We start from the raw sequence: 15,610 nt of genomic DNA, 5'->3' as shown, positions 1-15,610 counted from the left end.
TTAATTTGATATAATCATAAGAGAATCTCATGTCCCTGAAAGGGAGGGGGAAAAAACCTTTATGCCACCTATAGAATAAAAGCCCTCCAAGATTAGAAATTAATTCAGAAGTTTCTGCATTGTAAGAAAAGCATTTTGTTAACAATGCACTGGCAAGAACACCACATGAGTACATGGAAAAAAAAGAGGAAATTAGGATACAGCTGTTACATAGCTATAAAATTCAGCTGAAGGATCAATGTGTATTTATCCAGTTTTTAAAAATGTGTTTTGTGACGCTTCAATTGTCTATAACATAATGTTTAAAGAAGCAAATTCCTAAAGGAGAACTTTAGGAATTAAAGTTATGTTATTAGCCTGGATCAAGGAATATAAATAAAACCAGGAAGTGCCTTAGAGTTGAAACTGAGTAAGAAGGATGTCTTCCATCATCTCAAGACACATGCCTGTTTCAGTTAACAAGATAGGCCCTCAAATCTTCTGGAGAGCTTATAAAGTCAAATCCATGTCTTCTGTCTTGACAGATGCTTCATGGGCTATGATAAAGAATAACTGATTACCCATGTATTGCATAAGATACGTTTGGTAAATCATGAATCATCTATTTGAAGCAGTGTGTTCTTTCTACTTTATCAGTAGTCTGGCACTTCTCTAAACTGTACTTAGACTTCTGATGCCCCAAATAATTAGACCTAGAAGGATGGTGAAGTAAGTGACAAAATAAAAGTCAATGGGTCAGACCTGAAATTTAAAAAATTCAATTTAAACATGTACCAGACATAACCAGCAGGTTTTGATAGTGATGATCTATGGAAAAGGAGATCTGGGACTTCTCTGAGCTGGTCATGGCCAGTTACAGGTAGCTCTGCTATCCATACTATCCTCTGCTATGGACAAAACCAATCCACTGAACATACAACTGTACCCATCAGAGGAGCATATGGTGCCTCTGCAGAAAGTATATTTAAGGAAGGATATTAATATCTAAAAAAGAAAAGATGCAACAGACCAACACTGAAGCAGATGTGACACCTGAGTGGAGGCAAGGGGGAAAATGAAGGAGATGCCAGGATATAAGGGACAACATATCAGGAGAGAGAAGCAGAAGAAAAGAGATGTCAAGGAGACAAAAGTACGACAGCAGAGTAGCAGTCTTCTGAGGAATGCTGAAGGAGCAACCCTAGCAGTGAGGAGCAAAGAGAGGCTCAAATAAGGACTAAAACAGAGACACATACCAGAGAAGACTATAGGATAAAGGCATCTGATCAGGGACTGGAGCAGAGACACCCAAATAGGGCAAAGCACAGGCAGTAAAATAGGGCTAGTGCTAGGAGACAGCTAAGGAAAGAAAGACTCAAAACTGGTGGGTTTTATTTGGTCCATGATAACACAGAAAAGATCTCTTTTGTAGGTGGCAAACAGCATATCTAAAGAACCCCACTGGCCCCAGCCCTGGTAACCTAATCTAGTTAGCCCTGCCTTATTCAGTGGACTAGACTAGAGAATTCCGGTGGTGCCTTCCAGCCCCAGCTGTTCTGAGACAATTGGGGTTTGTTACCAACCATGGAAAGTTCCTCTTTCTAAAACACTTCATTAACACCTTTTTAAAATACCTCTGAGAGTTTCTAATAAAATTTAAGACCCGTGATAAATGGAAAATGCATGAACAAAGGAATGAGCAAGGCAGTTTCTGTTCTATATGCCTTCTTATTTGTTCCTCTTATCTTGCAGAAATAACATTGTTAAGAGTTCTGAAGGACTACTGCCAGGTAATGTAGAAAAGTGGAGGCAAAGGTCATTCAGTACACTGGAAAATGAATAGGTAGAGAAATGTCACAGCATTATCACAGTTATATCATATATATATTATATATAATATTTTATATATATATAATACCATATATGTTATTTGCTTCACCTTCTTGATCAAGGTAAAGTTTCTGTCGTAGAATTAAAAGGGAGAAACTTAACTGACCAACTGACTTTTGGTATCAAAATAGGTCTGTTACACTTTGAAGATGAGGACAAAAGTAGTATCCAGAAAGACAGTGACATTGTATCAGATTAAAAACAGCTTTTAAAATGAGCAAGTTTCTTGAGAAGAATTGTATTGGTGTAGAGAATCTGAAGTCCAGGACTATCTAAAAAATGGGACTATTGCTAAAACTAAGTGTATTGGGTGTAGCTTACCATCCTAATGCTCATTTTTTAAAGAGGCTGCACTTACTTATTTCCTAGTCTCATTTCAGGACTCAAGATATTCTAGTGGTTTCATTATAAGCATAAAGAAATATTTGCCCAGATTAAGTTTGACTTGCTATTTTTTCTTTTTGTATAGTGGTTTGACAGTACCATGAAAAATGATACGGCAAAATATAGTGTTTTGGACAATATCTCATCTTGGTCCTCAGACATTCTAACAAATACTCCCCACCCTCTCCTGCTATCTAACTGTCCACTCAAAACTTAAGGAAAGAAAATTCACACATTCTAAAATCTGTCTTCCTTATTTTAGAGAGCCAGGCTGATGGTAAATAGTTTTTAGTAATTTCAGAAAGAAAAGTTAAGACTGCTAAGATAAACCACTAGAAGACTAAAACACCATACCCATATTTCACTATTGTTTTTTCCTAACTTTCAGCTGATTTCTGTATAAAACTAGAAAATTTTTATCTTCCCAATAATTTAACATATAATGTAAGCAGTTCTAGGAACAATCTCAAACAAACCTCTAAATAACAGCTGAATAAAACATGCATAAAATGTGCAGAAAGATGCATGGATTTAGTGTTCCAGTGACTGTTTCATTAGCTGTTTATTACTATCTAGACAATAACTGCAATTTTATTATATTTTGCACATATATATTGGTCAATCAGTTCAATGTAATTTCTCCTGATGTATAACAGTCATAAATTACATACATGCAGTTTTTCCGTGTTTGCTTTCCTTTATAGTAATTTACTTTTTAGTAGAAATCACTATCTTAATTTGTTTGGTTTACTTTTTAGCTTTGAATGATCAGCCTAGACCAGTGTTTGATTTACGTTATCAAATATAGGATGCATTTCTAAAGCCTTTAAGCATCACACTGCTGAAAAAACAAGGTGCAGTTTAGAATGATTGTGAAGATTACTCTCTATAAGCCTTCAAATCAATAGTATTGATTTCAATTTAAGGTTTTATTTATCCCTGTTATTTCATTTAGTAAAGATCTACTATTTATCTAGAAGCAAGATGTAAGCATTTAGACCAAGTAATTTTTTTTTCTTTCTCATATAATCAATCTCTTACCCTGCACTCTGAAGAACTGTCCAAGTAGTGAATTTTTCAGCAGAAAAGTCACATTTTTTTTACATGTCATAAATAGTCACCTGGTCAAATATTTTTTTGTGTTTTAAATTCTATTTTTTTATTAGGGTTATATTAGCAGTAATAAGTAGTAATAAGTACAGGAAAAATTCTTGTCTGTAACAATGATCTGTTCTATTGATGTGAGCAGCAATCACATTCCACAGCGCTGTCAAAATCATAGATTCAGCATTTGTTGGAAGGGACCTTAAAGATCATTTAGATCCCATCCACCTAACACAGACAGAGCCTTTAATTTGACCTGCTTACTCAAAGTCCTATCCTGTCTGGCTTTGGATACCTCCAATAGACAGTCAGAACTTTGAGCAACCTATTCCAGTATCTCACCAGGCTCACTGTGAAAAATACTTTTCTTGTATCCAGTCTAAATCTTCCCTCTTTCAGCTGTTGTCTCTTGTTCTGTGACTGCCAGTCCCGGTAAAAAAAATTTGCATCTTTATTTTAAGTCCCTGTTATATATTGAAAGGCCAGAATATGGTCTGCTCAGAACCTTCTCGTCTCTGGGCTCAAATAACTTTGACTCGCTCAGCCTTTCTTCATAGGAGAGGTATTCCTTCCATCTGATCATTTTGTTGCCCTCTGGATCTGTTCTGAGAGGTCCATGTCTTGTAATAAAGGCCCTAGAACTGAATGAAGTATTCCAGCTAGGGTCTCAACAAAGAGGAGCAGAGAAGCAGAATCAATTTCCTCATCCTGCTGATTGCCCTTCTTTTGTGCAATGCAAAAGACAATTGACTTTCTGGCATGCAGGTGCAGGTCACCAGACCAAACCAAATTTTTCATCCACCAGTATTTCCTAGTCTTTCTCTTCAGGGCTGCTCTCAGGCAATTCTTTACCAACACTCTATAATATTCAGTAATGCTCCAGAGGTTGCCTGGCAAAGTTAAAGATTCCCCAACCCATGAAGCATTCAAGGTCAAGTTGGACAGGGCTGTGAGGAACCAAATCTACTGTAAAACCTCCCTGCAAATAGCAAGTGGGTTTGGACCTGAAGATGTTTAAAGGTCTCTTCCAAGTCATGCCATTCTATGATTCTATGATTTTCCTGACCCAGATATGGGTCCTTGCAAATGGACTTGTTGAAATTCATGAAATTCACGAGTCCACTTCTCAGTTTTGTCAAGTTTACTCTCAAGCTTGTCAATGTCCCATGGCCTATATCTTGTAGTATACTTTTCTTTCTGTGATGTATAGATAAAAAATATACTGTCAGACACAAGAAGTTTTCTAAAGTAATTAATCAACTATAGAGGTTATAAAGTCAGAACATTGGTTTCATCTACCTTGACCTTTTGTGCACTACATGCTTTAGTTGTGCTTTATATCAATTTGTATTCTAATGGGAGTTTTCTTTCAGATGAGCATTGCATTTTGTCTTGATTTAAAAATTGCTTATGAATAATTAATTGCAAATCATACCACTTGTTCCGTTGGTTAACAATTTGAAATTTGTTTCACTTATTGAGTAAATTTCTGTAAGTTAGCTTATACTCAATATACTAGGGTAACTAATTCTTCGATGTCATACTTCTGTTCATGTAAGTTATAGACTCTCCTCACCCCTCCATATTACCATTTTCTGTGTTTATACATTCAGTGATTCTGAATTCTGATTCATATCCATTTTCTAACCATTTAAATTTTCTTTTAACTTTATGCATTTTCTCCACTGATTGTGGCCACCTCTTCTGGCACTGGGAACAGTTCTACACATAGGGATAAGAGAATCAGCCCATGTTCACCAAGACTATTGCTCACACAAGCAAGAGTTACAATATTTTTCTGAGCACACTGGTCATTCATGGTAAGCATTTATTTACCTACCTCCTAATATTTAGGAATTATTGCTTCCCAAGCTGGAATCTTCCACTCTAAAAGAACAGTTCTTGTTCTTCTGTCCTACATGTAGATATTGCATTTAGTGAAATTTGACATGGTTGTAGATTGACTTGACTGCCTAATTTTTTGTTTTTTCTCTGGCCATCCTTGAGTCTTTTATGAGCATTATGAATCATAATTTGTGGTAAATCATCATTTGTGGTAAAATTCATAAATGATGAAAGAAACTAACAAATATGCAGTATTACAATAGAAACCTGCCTGCCTGCTTAGTTCTGTCTGATTGACTTCCCAGTGAAATCTATCAAATAACATGACTGTGTTTGGAATGTTTTTCAGTGGGCTATTGTGTGAAAATAATGACTCATAAAAATAAAGGAACACTGAGGGAAACAATTTTTGGTTGTGAACACAAAAATTGCTAAAGTACTCAGATGACACAATTTGCTGCCAATATGATTGAGTAAACAAAAATCATGCAGATTATCACTATACTAACATAAATACTTTCCTAAAATCAAGACATCAATCAAGTTACTGCTTTAGAAATGAATAAATAAAATATCATCATGAAGTATTTTGCAATACTTTTCTGTCTTGTATGGGTTTTTCACATTTACTTGATTTAAATTTATTAAGGAATACTTCTAAGTTGAACTTTTCCAAATTTGAAAATACCCAAAGGAACATTGAAAATTGGATTTTAATTATTTCTTTACTTTTTTAACAAGATAGACTCAATGTAACATTTTTTAAAAAAATATATTAAGCATTCAATGTCTTTTTTTTGTAGAGGAAGTTATTTTCGTGATTTACAATCACCTTAAATTTAATTTTATATTTGATAAATGTGTTATTCAGAAAAGTGTTTTTTTCCTCTGGATCATTTGGTAGTGAATAAATGATATGCAATTACCATTAATCTCAGTACTTCAGAAATAAAATAATTAAAGTATACCTCTTCTATCAGTTCATGGTAGAATACTGCACAGAAATAAAACTGAGTTCCTGATGTCATATAATGTCATGTAATCAGATATAGACATAGTAATGCATAGGAATGCATAGGAAACTTTTGCCTGAGAATATCAGTCCTTTTTTCCTATTCTTTTATCCTATTGAGATTGCCATGAATGAAATGCAAATGGCTGATAGCATTTTGTGTAGCTGATTTTCTATTTTGTCAGGGCACAAGGTATTTTTTTCACCATATCACAGGGCCTTTAATTGTATTACATTTAATCTTTTGTAATCCTTTAAATCCTCCATTTAATCCTTAGCACAATGACACCTTTTTAGCTTGTGCTTTGCAGCATGTTTTTAAGGGTGAGGAAGTTAGATTGTGCTTTCAGAAGGAATACAGCACTTGAAGAACTTCAGACTTTTGATTGTGACACCATGCAGATTGCACAAGTACCATTCACTTACTTGAGCTATGTCGGACTGCATATAAACAGCACCTATTCAATATGTTCATATGCAACAATCACACGTTTTTAAAAATCCATGACAGTCAGGCTATTTAGAGACTTGGATAAGTCCCTCTACGGAGAATGGCCATTGAAATTGTGCAGTCTGCTTACTAAGTAGTTGTGCTTAATATCATCCAATAGTTCAAGTAATTACCATTCTAATTCTGAACATCGAAAAACTTTAACTGAGGCTTAAAAGAACAAAACCAACATGCATTTGCATTTGCAATCTTTTTCATCTACATTGCCAGTGGCTAAAATGCAGTTTTAGGCTAATTCATTTTTATTTTTCTGCTACCATTTAGCAGTTCCATTTTCCCTAATATTATTTACAGTGGTTTGAGTTTTGGGTTGTAGTTTTTCTTTGGTTCTTTTTGGTTTTCTCCCAATATGCTGTCAATATTATTATTATTCATTGGTGTTACAACACTTCAAAAATACTTGCCCAGAATACACAGAGATATAAATAAATATGTATATATAGAGTTACATAGACTTAAAATTTGCCACCATTTTCAGGTTATGGATTCTCTGTAAGGCAAACAAGGTCTACTACACTAAAAAAAATAGACCACTGAAAAACTAACAGCATTCTGATGTCTACTCTTTGTATGTGTGACACCTGATCATCTGTTCTCGTAAAAAGGCTGGGTAGCTAATGGAGAGGAAATCCCAGAACATAACACATGAGGAAGAAAGCTCTTTAAAAAGTTATGCTCTGGGTATAACTTTATTTCTCACCTCCAGAGAAAATTTGTACCAGAATGTAGAAGCAGGATTACGACAACAAAGAGCCTTTCTCAGGAGAATAGTTTGTATTCAATAAAGAACACAATTTTTTTAAAGACACCTTGCTTCATAGTAATCCCTGATAAAGTCATTCATGTCTGGACTGCTACCCACATTTGCACACTAATGACGAGGAGATAAAGTAACAAACACAATGAGTGAGGTCTTCTTATAGTGTCCATAGTGCTTAAAAGTAAAGATATGTGGCTCAAGCCTTAAAAGCTAGAGACATAACAGTAGTTTAAAGTAAGTATAAAATCACATGACTTAACTAAGTATACATGGAATACAGGTGTATGGAATATTGGTTTAGATAGCTGTTCAGATTTTGTTTTGATTTGCTTTGGTAGCTCAGTTTTCTGCATGATACTACCAGAGCAATATCATTTGTCTATCTGAAAAAAGTAAAGTAAAAAAACCAAACAACCCAATTTCAGACAATTTTCAATATGGCTAAATCTCTGAGCTGCTAGTACCCATTTCTCAGCATTGGTGGTGCATTATAACTTGTAAACAAATTCATCAACAGAACAAATTTGTCATTTTCTCTATATAATTTTCACCTCATATCATTGTTAAATTCCGTGTTACAAAATAAATATGACAGTTGACATACAAGTTATTAATTGTTAATACATGTCTGCATAATCTCTAATATATTCCATGCAGTAAATGTTAACTTGATTTTCAACTGCCAGTCTAACAGTAAACTACCGTTCTGTATTATCTGCCTTAGTTACTTCCATGACTTCATACATCTTCTACCTCTCAGACACAACTGGACACAATTGCTTGCATTCTTTCATTATTCTTTGGAACACACATGGGTACATACATAACCTGTAATAAAGCAAACAAACACAAACAGATGAGCTAGGAAGTTCAAGATCATGTGTGTGCATAGGAAGGAAGTGTATTTAGGATAGAAATTAATTACTAATCTGTTGAGGATTCTGTCTTATTTTTAAATTAGTTTCATTCATAAATTCTTAGTTCTGAAAGAGAATATGACAATATGTTGACTATGACTCACTAGGAATTGCTCAATTTTGTTTATAAATAAACTGATATGTGAATGGCAGATCTTACCATTTGACTTTTTAAAATATTGTCAAAGAAAAGTGAAAATTTCCACTTGTCTGTCTGTAGCCTTCAACATGGTCTCATTATCACAAACCTCATGATGTCATTAGTATTCTTGAAAGTAAGGGAATATTATATATAATCAGTATGAACTTGAAAACTAGAGAAGTTTTTAACTGGTTACTTTGGCAATTAAAGAGCCTGCACATAGGTCATTCTTTTTTTTTTTTAGTAGAGGCACCTCTAACAAGAATCTGTTAGATCCCACGAGAATCTTGATTTTCATTAATTGCTGACCATTTGTCAGGTATTGAGATTTATGGGATAAACATATTTTGGGAAATAATTTTCATTTTAATCTAAAGCATTGTTTAACAAGAATGATACAATTAATTAGTTGTACATTTCTAACAAACAGTAGAGCATGACAAATCAAACCAAGCCATATTTGAAAAGAGTATATCACTGCTTTTATATCAGTAATATAGGAATAGAATCAGCCATTTCCAGAATAGCTTTATACATAAACAAATAATCCCTCAAAGAACAAAAATACCAAATTCAGTCCTCAGCACAGAAGTCGTGTTGTATGAATAAAATTTAAATTTTTATTCTGTAGGATTGAATAATTACCCTGCCCCATCATAAAAATGTGTACCAATTTCCCACATTTGTGCATCTCTTCATAAAATATGAATTAATACATCATTTAAGAACTTGTATGAAGAAGAGGTATATTATCATTTGATTGATTTCTTAAGCAAAAAACTATGAAACTACTTAATTGTATGGCTTTGTCTCCCTGTCATGGAAAAAGAATCTCAGTTAATATTCTTAAGTAAGATTTCTTCTTTCTTCACTCACCCTTCACTCTTCTGCAGAAGGCTAGAAAAATAATCAAAATTATCAAAAGTAGGAAAAAGTAGGTATCAAATGTTTACCTTTAACATCTATGATATATTTTATTGGGAATAGGACAGTAGGTATACTGCAAGAATGAAAACAACCTATGCCCAGGGGCAACCAACATGCAATCTTTTGTGTTGCTTAATGACTTAAGTGATGACAAGGCTCCAGTTTTGATAGCCTACACATTTAATGCCAAATAAATGATCACACATTTTAAAATTTGTTTTCAATTAATCACAACTACGCTCTTTATTCTTAAAAAATAGAAAAATAGGGAAATCTAACATAAGAGCTCTAAATAGAAGTACTACAATGACTCTGCTGACAGATACAGAACAGCCACATAATCATAGATATTCATAATGCTTTCTGTAACAAAAAATCATTTAAAGCACAAGGGATTTTGTGCAAGGAGATAGAAGTGGAGAGGGTTTGTGGAGCAACCAGAAAGCAAAGGAGGTTTTGACAGAGTATAAATACTTTGCAAAGATATGTGGAGACATCCTGTCCTGGAAACAGCTGCTGGTATTCAAAAATGTAAACATATATTCTCAGGCACATATGTATGTACATGCCTGTATGAATTAAAAACTTAATGTAAGTCTAGTGTTCATGAAGCTCTGCCTTTTGTCTCTTCCCAAAAAGTTGCAGTTGTATTTGAGAACTGGGTTGCTAATTATGAAAACTGAGGATATGTAAATATTGTTAAGTCGTGCTCCATGCCAGAGTAGCTAAGTTACAGTGAGTGAAAGTCTTGTTTAAATCAAGTTTGGTCATGTCCCTAAGGTTGTATTGTTCTTTTGACTGCACTTCCAGATTTCTCAAATATTAAGTACGCTGAAGTGCTGCCCAGTTACTTACACAAGGCTGGCAGGTAGAAACAATAATAAGTGAGTAGCTGATTGGTTGGCAATAGAAATTAGTCTATGGTCCAGGATCTTTACACCCAGAAGTCATCATTTGGCTGATTACATCCTGGCCTGCTCTGAGACAGCCCTGAGTATCTTCAAGCCAAAAGCAAGAATAAGTATTGACTGACTTGTCCAGATTAAGCGTGGGGGGAGAAGGCTGCCCTATGACTCCAAAACTGAAGAGGAACAAAGAGAATTATACTAGCAAGTGAATTAACTGGACAATGGCCTAACAAAAGCAGCTATTTCCAGAGACAGACAGCATTAAAAAAAGTGAATTCCCACTCATTTGCTACATGTTTTCAATGCTTAGGAACATCTTTTGTTTTGCTTTGTGGCAATGTAAATGACAGTGTAAACCTGTGCATTCCCCTGAATCCAGCCTGAAGGTATAAGAGAAAGTGGATTTCAAAGGCAGCTGGAGATAAAAATTAAAAAAAAAAAAAAAAAGTTTAACTGTCCCAAATAGGATGGTCTAGACCAAGATTTTGCTCTTAAAGACACTAGTCATTTGGCAGTACCACTTTTCTTGAATGTTTTACTTCAGAAAATTAAAAAAATGTTTACACCTCACCTGTGAAAATCAAATGCCTAATTAGGTGTCCAAAGTACGTACAGAAGAATATAAATATTTCAATTCAGTAGTCACTTTTAAAGATCCTAAGACTCTGTTCCTCATTTATCTAGCTAAACAATAAACCACGAACAGGATTGCTTTAGGTTTTCTTTCATGTCCATGGCAAGGTGTTTCTAGACAGTGTTTCTAGAGTGTTTCAGAATACTGCAGACTAGAATAGAGAAAATGCCAATTTTATTATCAGTAGTGCTACTAAATCAGCAGCATGACAGCTCTCTAAATAGTTGCTCTAGTCAATTTTTGACAGATGCCTTGTAAGAATTCAGGTGTTAGGAGAACAATGAAAGAAAAAATATGAATTTACAAATATGAATATACAATATATTCCTATATATATATAAAAAGTACCTCCAATTTTACTTCCCTTCTGCTTTTAGGGAGGAAATCTAAATTTCTCTGTAAGCTAAAAAAAATACATATTATTTTATATTTATTATATAAAAATATATATAATATATTATATATATTATAATATATATTATAATAATAATATTTTATTATTATAAATATTGTGGTCTTTTGGAACAAGAAGATAAATTCAACTTTCGATCACATTTTTTCAGTTGAAACTTAGAAGATGCCTTTGGCATTGTCAGTCAGCTTTTCAGCAGACATGCTTAACATGCAGTTAAGTCAAAGGGTAGGGTAGGTATTTATGAATAGATGCTTTTTTCATCTTCAGTGGGAGAACAGTTCAAGGAAACTAAATCTCGTGATGGAGTTCCCCATTTCTGTATTTTTAGTCCACAACTGTCACCATGTATATCTGAAGCATGTCCTTCTTGCAAATTCCTTCCAGTCTATAGTTAGGATACCTTAGCCTTTCTGCTTACCAATGAGCAAAAGTAGTTCTGGCTTCCCATATTGAGATTCTCACTGAAAACTGTTCTCTTAAAGAACTCTGTGTTCTTATTCTCAGCAGTCTTGAAGTTCATCTCAGCAGTGTTTGCTTCAACTATGACAGAGAAATCTCAAATAGAGAATGGAGTGTGAAATAACCCCTGTATGCTTAAGGGAGAACTTCCTGCTCTGCTTTTTTTCCACTGATCTTCTGACTGAGGCTTTCCCATCTAAAGGTCTGATAGCCAGAAGCAGAGGCCTTAAAGATGTCATAAACCAATTTCCATTATTTTTGAGCTATTTTGTCTGAAGTTCCATCTCCTTTCAACTATTTACAGTAGGTAGAAAGCCTTTCATACTACCGCTTCTTTCAGACTTTGAGGAAAAGAGCATTTTCCTTTATGAAAATATGTTTCTACTATGGCTGTCAGGTTATAGTAGTAGAAGTACTTTATATCTATGCAAGGAAATAAAATGAAAGAGGTTTTTTTCCTTTCTTTAACTTTGCTTATAGTTCATATGTTTTGTTGGTATAAGGTATTTTAAAATATCTTGTGTTGCCTTACCTATGCTGACAGTTGCTAATGCACAGGAATTATAAACCATTTATATTCGTCAATTTTTTAAATTTTTTTATCAGTATTGCTAGTATAAGATGGCTACATTAATAATTTCTTCTGGATTGTTGTCCTTCAAAAATACCTATTAAATATCTCAGAGAATCTTAATTTATGAATATGCATTCAGTACATTAATTCTCAAAATAGAAAATGGGAATAAGCCAATGGTAGTCAATATATAAACAGTCAACAGAGCAAATAATTCAGGAGCATTCAGAACTGGTGCAGAAAAGGGGTGGGCCTTTTATTCTTTCTAATAAGCACAAATTGAGTTCATATTTCCCTTCCAAATCTTTATATAAAATATAAACCTTTTTTCAGCAGGATTTTTGTTCAGAAGAGACATTATTGCAAAACCAAATAAGGAATATATTGTATCACAAATATATTCAGAGCTGTTAATTCTTTATCATTCTAAGTTGTAACTATGTAGAAATAGTTGTAACTATGCAAATACTTAAATTATTATGCTTAATCATGCATCATTTAGTAAAACTCTTCAAGCAGGACAGCCAGTTCCTAAGCATACAGGGTACATGCTGTCACTAAGCATAAGATAAATGCTCTACTAACTGAGATATGTCTCGCTAGGACCACCTACTTTTTTCCAAATATAGTGAAATTTAGTCAAGTGGTCCCCAAATCCCATATGAAAGTAAGAAAACAAAAATATAAGCAAAGAGATTTTCTCAAGATCAACAGTTTCTGCATCAGATTTTTTTTGTGCTATGAAGACCAGCTACTGACTTTCACCTTGTCTCTTATGCCTTGAATTTCTCAAAATCTGTGCATCACCGGGAAAGGGACCTACAGATGAAAAACAATACGAAAGACGGTACTGTATATCAAGAGATATTCACTATTTAGATGCAAGATTAATTTGGTAAACCAAAGGGATAATCAGGCTTCAGTAGAGCTTGAGTCATGGAACACAGTTTCTCTGGGGTATCATTACAGAAATTTTATAGTTTTTCCCCTATATGTTTTATACACATTGTTATCTATAGAGATCCTAAGGATATCTAAAAAGACCCTAAGTATTTTTTTTTTTTACTTCACATTTCACTGATAATTTATTCAGATTTGTCTGTCTGATTATTACCAAGATGACCATGACCATTATGACCTACTATTGACTTCATCAAGCACTTTGTTTAATTTTCAGAAAACTGTGGTTTAATTGTTTCAGTTTGGGCGCTCAGAGAAGTAACAGTGTCCAAATTAAATTAGGTTTTTGAAACTGAAATTGTCCTTTGTAGGAAAACCTACCAATACCTTCTTCAAACAATCTTTTCTTGTTTTGCCTTATAATTCTGTGATGCATTAATACTGTCGTCATTTTTTTAGATTAACTAACAAAAAGTAATAAATGATGGCCACTTAGAAGTGAGATCTTTCATCTGTTTTTCTCGCCAGTACAAGTAAACATGAAACATTGATGGTTGAAGAACTGCCTAGAAAATGAGTAAAAATCCTGATGAGGATTTTTATATCTTCTGCATGTCCTTTCTCCAACATACATAGAATTCTTACTTTATTTTCTACTCTTGGACTTGCTAGGCTTTGTTTTTTATTTTGAAAAACACGTTTTGTGTTTGTCTGGCAAGCCATGTCATCCACATGCTGTCATTTATAATTGTGTTTACTGTCATCTGTGCTGTACTATAAGGGTCAGAATTTTACAAGTTGGTGTGTGAATCATGCCCTGACTTATGCTCAAATATATATAAGGAGGGAACTTTTGTATTTGCAAACAATTTTCTTTTTTTTTTTTTTTAACTTCTGTACTGTGGGCAGCTTTCTGAAAACAAACATAGAACTAGAATCTCTGTTACTGTCAAAGAGAGGAAGAACAGAGGGGAGAAAGGAGAAGTAAATGATGTATTTTGAACTTCATAATTGGAGAGCAAAACCTTTTACAGCTGATGATTTTTAAATCCTTTCTTCTTTATCTTGCAAGAGAGATTCAGTGTTTTAAAACAGGAAGACTTTGTCCTGCAGAAACAACAAACAAAAACCCAAACAGAAATAAAACCTTAAACAAAAGCAAACAACAAAAAACTGCAAACCAAAAAGATTTTCTAGATTTAATCTGAAATTATTTATATAGTAGACCTACTTTAAAATATCTGTTTCACAACAGTGAAAGAATGTCAGGACTTGCATGAAGCTGGTTTTCTGGGTCAGCAAAAAAACAAAGAAGAGCTGGGAGTTTTTCAAGGCAGAGCACATTTGTGATGGAGTGCAGAGGATTCAGCTTGATGCAAACAGACAGAAGAGACAACATTAACATCTCTGTAATAAGAAGCAGCTGGGGATATGAAAGAATTTCTTTAGTTATGGTTTGAAAATATGTGTCATAAAATCAGAAATCTTATAAAACTGTAAAAGATGTTCTCTGTACTTGTTTCAGCCAGTTATTTGATTGGTTATTTTCCATACCCCACAGGGAGTCTCAAAGAGGAGAATTTATTTGCTCTGAAACAAAACCACACACCGCTTATAATAGTGAGGAAATAGGAGATTCACATTTTACATTTCTGCATTCTATGCCCTTGTCATTATACTGCGTATATTTATAAAGTAAGTTGTCATTTAGGATAGCCCAATGTTTCTTTTAGAAGATTTTATCAGTTTCTCAGTTTTAAACTATTCGTTTGGAATATTTTCACAGAATTGGGCACTGTTCTTGATTTTCATAACAGTTTATATTGCAGTGTGTTTCTTGTTGATGGTATGTTCTGTTACTGCCAAAATTGATGGTTTGGTCCCTCCCACCCCACTCCCATAATTGTCAATCTACCCTGAGTCTCCTGTCAATCTGTCTTAGGCCCACCACATGCTTGGAATTCCATTTTGGAAATCCCCTAAACTTTGACGCTTGATTAGTCCATGTGACCCAACTTTCCCCCCCTACCTCCCTCATTGGAGGATGATTTTGTGAACCCTGCCTTTTACCCTCCCCAGGATATCTCTGATTAGCTGATGCTTTGTACCCTCCCTTTGAACCGCCTCCCTATTTCAGCTGTTGCACGCTCCCATTTTCTGTCTTTTGCCCCCAAGATTCCCCAGAGCAATAAATCCTCTATTATCCCATGCAAAAGACCTCCCTCTCGTCCTTGTGTCCTCAGAGTGCA

At 34.3% G+C, this 15,610-nt stretch overlaps 1 protein-coding gene across 6 annotated transcripts in view; it reads left to right on the top strand.

The window, feature by feature from the left end:
- Window positions 1-15,610, top strand: part of TYRP1 (tyrosinase related protein 1) — a 135,416-nt gene that overhangs the window by 20,615 nt on the left and 99,191 nt on the right. For 2 of the 6 annotated variants that reach the window (XM_086867419.1, XM_086867418.1), the window contains exon 2: window positions 5,078-5,177. The exons of the other annotated variants lie outside the window; for them this stretch is intronic. The gene's annotated coding sequence lies outside the window, so the exon portion shown is untranslated. The remainder of the gene's footprint in view (window positions 1-5,077; window positions 5,178-15,610) is intronic. 6 annotated transcript variants of the gene reach the window in all.

The sequence above is a fragment of the Cyanistes caeruleus genome, chromosome Z (assembly GCF_971803275.1).
Source record: "Cyanistes caeruleus chromosome Z, bCyaCae1.hap1.1, whole genome shotgun sequence".
In the NCBI taxonomy this organism is placed as follows: domain Eukaryota; kingdom Metazoa; phylum Chordata; class Aves; order Passeriformes; family Paridae; genus Cyanistes; species Cyanistes caeruleus.
This window is presented reverse-complemented; position numbering and strand designations above follow the sequence as displayed.